This window comes from Globicephala melas, chromosome 15, assembly GCF_963455315.2.
Source record: "Globicephala melas chromosome 15, mGloMel1.2, whole genome shotgun sequence".
In the NCBI taxonomy this organism is placed as follows: Eukaryota; Metazoa; Chordata; class Mammalia; order Artiodactyla; family Delphinidae; genus Globicephala; species Globicephala melas.
Genome location: NC_083328.1, coordinates 84,990,509 through 84,996,741, shown reverse-complemented (window position 1 = coordinate 84,996,741; position 6,233 = coordinate 84,990,509). Strand labels below are relative to the sequence as shown.

Sequence of the window (6,233 nt, the reverse complement as noted above, 5' to 3'; positions counted from 1 at the left end):
TGCAGGCACACAGACACCAGCATTACTCTGTGTCTGAACACAGTCTGGAAGGAGTGGTTAGCGTTCAGATGCAGGTGTGAATTTTAAAAGGCAAAATGATGCTTGATGGGGACGGCGAATTTCACTGGGCACTGAAGGGGCCACCCAGCCCTTCTCCACCTGGACCCACTGGTGCAGCAACCCCAGGTCAGCAGAGGGGGCCTTTCCACACCCCTGTTCTGAGCAGAGGCCGCAGGTGTTTCCAACTGTGACAGGTGAGGACGAGCCTGGTGGGCAGCTCTCTGCTGGGACCACAGCCCACCTCTCACTGGCACCATTGGGGAGGGAGGGTTCTGGGGTCCAGGGCAGAAAGGGACCTTCTGAAATGCCTCCAAGGAATGAACGATCCCAAGTCCCGCTCCCCTAAGAGGTTCAGGGAAGAGCCCACTTCTCAGCCCCGCCATTCAGGGAAATGTGCTCAGGATCCCTAGGGGGCTCTGGAAGGAATTATAAACAGCAGACGGTCACACACCGGCCACAGACTGCCACTCTCTTTCCCTCCCTCCCAGCCTCCCTCCATCCACTCCTCCATCCATCCGTGAGTCCCTCCATTTCTCTCTCTCCTTCCCAGACCCACAGCCCATGTGGGGAAAGCAGGATAGCCTCACGTAAATCAATGAAATTAGAACACTCCCTCTCACACCATACACATAAATAAACTCAAAATGGCTTGAAGACTTAGACATGACACCATAAAACTCCTAGAAGAGAACATAGGCAAACCATTCTCTGACATAAATCGTAGCAATGTTTTCTTAGGTCAGTCCCCCCAGGTAATAGAAATAAAAGCAAAAATAAATGTTAGCTTTTGCACAGCAAAGGAAATGATAAACAAAATGAATAGACAACCTACAGACTGCCAGCAAATATTTGCAAATGGGGCTTCCCTGGTGGCGCAGTGGTTGAGAGTCCGCCTGCCGATGCAGGGGTCACGGGTTCGTGCCCCGGTCCGGGAAGATCCCACATGCAGTGGAGTGGCTGGGCCCGTGAGCCATGGCCGCTGAGCCTGCGTGTCTGGAGCCTGTGCTCCGCAACGGGAGAGGCCGCAACGGGAGAGGCCACAACAGTGAGAGGCCTGCGTACCGCAAAAAAAAAAAAAATTGCAAATGATGCGACCGACTGACAAGGGCTTAATCTCCAAAACATACAAACAGCTCACAACTCAATAACAAAAACCAAACAACGCAATCAAAAAAGGCACAGAAGACCTAAGTAGACATTTCTCCAAAGAAGACATAAAAACGGCGAAGAGGCATGGAAAAGATGCTCACCATCGCTCATTATTAGAGAAACGCAAATCAGAACTACAAACAGATACCACCTCACAGCGGTCAGAATGGCCATCATCAAAAAGTCTACAAACAACCAATGCTGGAGAGGGTGTGCAGAAAAGGGAACCCTCCTGCACTGCTGGTGAGAATGTAAATTGGTACAACCAATGGAGAACAGTACGGAGGTTCCTTAAAAAAACTAAAAATAGAGTTACTGTATGATCCTGCAATCCCACTCCTGGGCATATACCCGGAGAAAACCATAACCCAAAAAGATACGTGCACCCCAATGTTCACAGCAGCACTGTATACAATAGCCAAGACATGAAAGCAACTTAAATGTCCGTGGACAGATGAATGGATAAAGAAGATGTACATATATGCATGGAATACTACTCAGCCATAAAAAAGAATGAAATAATACCATTTACAGCAACATGGATGGGCCTAGAGGTGATCATACTAAGAAGTCAGTCAGAGAAAGACAAGTATCATATGATCTCACTTATATGTGGAATCTTAAAAAAAAAGGTACAAATGAACTTATTTACAAAACAGAAACAGACTCACAGACACAGAAAACAAACTTACCAAAGGGGAAAGGGAGGGGAGGGATAAATTAGGAGTTTGGGATTAACAGATTCACACTACTGTATATAAAATAGATAACAAGTTCCTACTGTACGGCACGGGGAATTGTATTCGATATCCTGTAATAAACCATAATGGGAAAGGATATGAAAAAGAATATATGGCTTTATATATGTATAACTGAATTGCTTTGCTGCACACCTCAAACTAAGACAACATTGTAAATCAACTGTACTTCAATAAAAAATACAAGACGTTTGGTGGCCCTGGGCTCTGACATCAGGCATCACAGACCAGGTACCTCCCGGACCGGCCTCATGGTGATGCCACAAACTTCTCAGGGAACGAGGGCCGGGGAAACCAGGGAGGCTTCCAGGAGGTGGTGGGCTGTTCTGCCCAGAGGTGACAGGATGAGTGAGGGCTGAGTGGAGGGTGTGGACCAGAGCTGGGAGGTGGCTCGGGAGGCTCACACTGTCTCCCACCCAGATGGATGTCTGGCCTCCACCTCTGTCAGCGCCGCAGTCCACGTGCCCAGGGCCGGTGTGCAGCTGGGGGGTGGCGGTGCTAACTCCCCTCCTCCCCGCCCTGGCTCTTATTCCAAGAGGCCTCCCCCAGGAGTGAGCCTCTCAGAGGAGCAGGAAACAGCTCCTTGGCACACAGCTGGGGCGTCCCTTCAAGGGATGAAGTATCTGGAGGAGGAGAGTGAGGAGAGCACATCGGGGCCTCTGAACAGGCTCCTAGGTAGGGGGCGAGAGGGGAGGGGCCCCAGTGCCGTGCTGGGCTCAGGTCCCCACCTGGGAGAGGGGGCAGGGCCACGTGCCTGAAATAGCGAGCGGGAAAGCAGTCCCAAGACCAGGACAGTCACTGCTCTTCCCCCCTCACCTGCTCTGACACCGGCCAGACCCTGGGGACCCACCTCGTGCTGGGCCCCTGTTCCCGCTGCCAAGAACCGGCTGTGACGGCGCCTCCAGGGGACCCCCTCCCCCACCGCAGAATGGACCTGCCCTCCTCACAGCCCCACAGTCCTTGGGATCAACCCCTCTGACAGTCACTCAACAAACACGGGCCTGACTCTCCTCGGAGATGGAGAGCACCCCGAGGTCGGCCTCACACTCAGGCTGGGCCCCTGGAAGCCCAGCCTGGAGCCGGTACACAGAACGCACTCAGTCCGTGCTCGTTACATGAACCGAGCACACGTCTATAAACAGCTGATGATGTTTTTTGTGAACGTGGTTAGAACCTGCGCCCAAGGAGACATGAAAAAATCAAAGCAACAGCCTACACTTGCTTGGGCGCCACGCCACACCTTGAACGCTCTCCCACAAAAGATGAAGTCTTGCCTCCTTCCCTGCTTCCTCTCTCCGTCCTCCATCTACCTACCCGACCACTCATCCATCCATCCTCCATCCATCCGTCCATCCATCCATCCTTCATTTACAGGGACCCCCCCCACCCTCTGTTAGGTGGGATCACGACCACCCGGTGAGGTGGCGAGAGGTCCTCTCAGCTGTTCATGAGATAAATGAACTCAGGGAGCGGGGACAGGCTTCCCCTGGAGGTACCATCAGAGCAGAGTGTGGGGCTCACCAGACAGGGAAGCGGGGACAGGCACGATGTGGGTCCCCAGGGTCGGGGTGGTGTTGGGGCAGGTGAGGGGGAGAAGCACGGTGACTGTCCCAGGCTAGGAAGTGCTCTCCCTTCCTGCTCACTCTTTCAGTGATGTGGCCCTGCCCCATCTCACAGGTGGGGACGCTGAGTCTCATGATGTCCCCAGAGGCACGCAGCAAACCAGAGGCTGCTGGAGTGGCCGTGGGATTCCCGGTGCGGGTTGGCGCCTCTGTGATGGGTGAATGCAGACGGCTCCGTGCCGCCAAGGCAGCGACGTCAGCCAGGCTGCCAGGAGGCCTCTGTCTGAATGTGGCACACGAGGTACCCAAGGGCACGGCAGCGCCATCCTTAACCCGCTTCCCCCCGACAGCTGCACGGTCAGTATCCATCTCCACGTGTGGACAGCTGCATATGCTCAGACATCCATTACGCCCTTGACATCAGGACCTCGCTCAGGGCAGGGGTCCCTCCTTCACGACTGCCGTGCCTCCGGACCCCAGCAGGGAGTAAGTGCCCCTCCCTCTTGCCCATCAAAGGCGGCTGGTCATCTCTGGTCACTGCTGCCTCAGCAGGGACATGGCAGCGACAGGCTGGGGACAGTACCAGTGCCAGGGTGGGCAGACCGACAAACCGAACCCGAACCTCAGGTCCCCACGTGCCCTCGGCGAGGGTCCTGCCCGGAGCGTCCCGGATCCAGCCAGGCCTGAAGGCGCCCTGTGCGTTCAATCACGTGAGCCAGTTAGCCCTCTTTTTTGTTTGATCCTGGAGCTCGTTTCTGTCCTCTGCCACAGAAGGGGGTCTGACTGCCCCACCTGCTACTGTCTTTCTTTTTGTGAGGGACACCATCACAGGAAGCACAGTGGGACGACCGGGCACCTCATGCAGGAGAGAACAGGACTCCGCTGACGTTCTCCCAGCACCACCGGCCCCGACCCTCGGGGCACCGATGGGGCCTGAGGGCGGACTCGGGGCCCGACTGTCGTGGCCTCAGTCGGGGTGTCGTGGCGAGCGCTCCGCCATGGAGCCTCGCAGAGTCACCCCCACAGTGTCGACAGACACCACGCGCCCCGCCCAGCTCTGCCATAGGTTACTCCTTACCGCTCAGGCTTCCTTGTACTTCAGTAAACACATTTAGAAGCGTTCGTGCCGCTGCTACAAATGGCAAGCGAGCATCACCTTCCACAAATAGAAATTAGTCCTAAACACGACTGTGTATTTTTAAAGGTCCATCTGTGAGTGTCCAGGCCCAGCGCACGAAGCAATGGGGGGACCCAGGCCGACGGAGCCACGCGACGCCCCCCGCAGCGGCTGCCCGTCACCTCTTGCCATGCGGAGAGACACGCAGGCTGAGAGGGGCCCGCCCCACCCCCGGCTGGTAGGCTAACACGGAGCGGGTCCCAGGGCTCCTCTGCTAGGACCTGCCCTGGCTCTGCTCCCTGGGCACAAGCAGAGGCCTACAGTCCACCGGTCCCGGGGCAGGCGGGCCCGCTGGCCGCACGCTTTCTCCTCTGCCGCCCCCCAAAGCCACGGTGCCCTCCGGGCCGGTGCAGGGCTGTTCCGCCTGCCCTGGCACTCTGCTCGCCCCCATCAGCAAGGCCTTCCCTGCCTCCCTGAATAAAATACAATCGCTGCCCCACGGCCGCTCCCCCTGCCGGCTGCCCGCTCTCCCGAGACTCTGCTTCACTTCTCAGCGTCAGCGCGGCCACCCTCCACCGGCTCCTGCCCCACGAGCAGGGCTCCAGAGCCCAGGACTTCACACTCAGTGCCGTCTCCCCGGCGTCTAGAACACGCCTGCACGCTGTCCGTGGGTGGCGGGGACGATGCCACCCTCCCTGGGCGCTGGCGGTGTCTGTGGGCACAGCTCGGCGAGGCCAGGGCCATAGCTTGGATCGGTCTGCCCCAGGGCAGCCGGGCACAGGACGGGGTGGGCATCAGGGATGCCCCTCGGGCTGACCCATACACAAGTCTGGAGCAGAGATGTTTCCAGAGCTCAGCAGGCGGAAGGGGTGAGTGGGCTCCTAGGGGTCAGTGCTGAAGGGAGACCGCCTCAGGGCTGGCTGCCCTTGCAGGGCTGAGGCACCCAGAGTCCCACCGCGGGGCACGCACAGGCTCTGCCAGCCCCGACGTGGAAGGCTCCGGCCAGCCTGGGGGATCTGGAGGTGGGAGCTGGGGATGCAGAGCAGGAGGGAGCCGGCTGGGTCTCCCACCTGACCACAAATTCACCTTTGCCACCCAGGCCCTGCTTTGCGTGGGCTGTCACGGGGAAGAAAACACACATGATCATAGCGCAGGAGCCCACGGTCCGGCGCGGGCAGCCTCACCCTAAACGGGCCATGCACGGGCCACGGCGGGCGGGCCTGGGACGGACGGCGCTTGGCTGCGGGGGCCTCGGCTGCCCGCCTCTGTTCCCACCCTGGTCTCGTCGGCCAGCAGGGATCACAGAGGTTATTCTTTGGGGGCAGTAAAGACAAACCCAAATATAAGTCCCATCAGGAGCCTCAGAACATGGAAATAGGGCCTCTGTACATAAAGTGAAGGTAAGGCTCGAGATGGGACCACCTGGGCTAGGGCGGCCCCAACCCAGTGACAGGTGTCCTGGGGAGAGGAGATGAGGGCACAGGACACAGGGAGGAGGTGGCCACTCGAGATGGGGGCAGAGACTGGAGTGGCCACAAGTGAAGGATGCTGGCAGAAGCACAGGAGGTGTTCCACGACCCTCCAGAA

The 6,233-nt window shown here is 57.7% G+C and overlaps 1 protein-coding gene across 4 annotated transcripts in view; it reads right to left on the bottom strand.

Annotated features, from left to right (window-relative positions):
- CDH4 (cadherin 4) overlaps positions 1-6,233 on the bottom strand; it is a 548,956-nt gene that overhangs the window by 30,904 nt on the left and 511,819 nt on the right. The gene's annotated exons all lie outside the window — the stretch shown is intronic.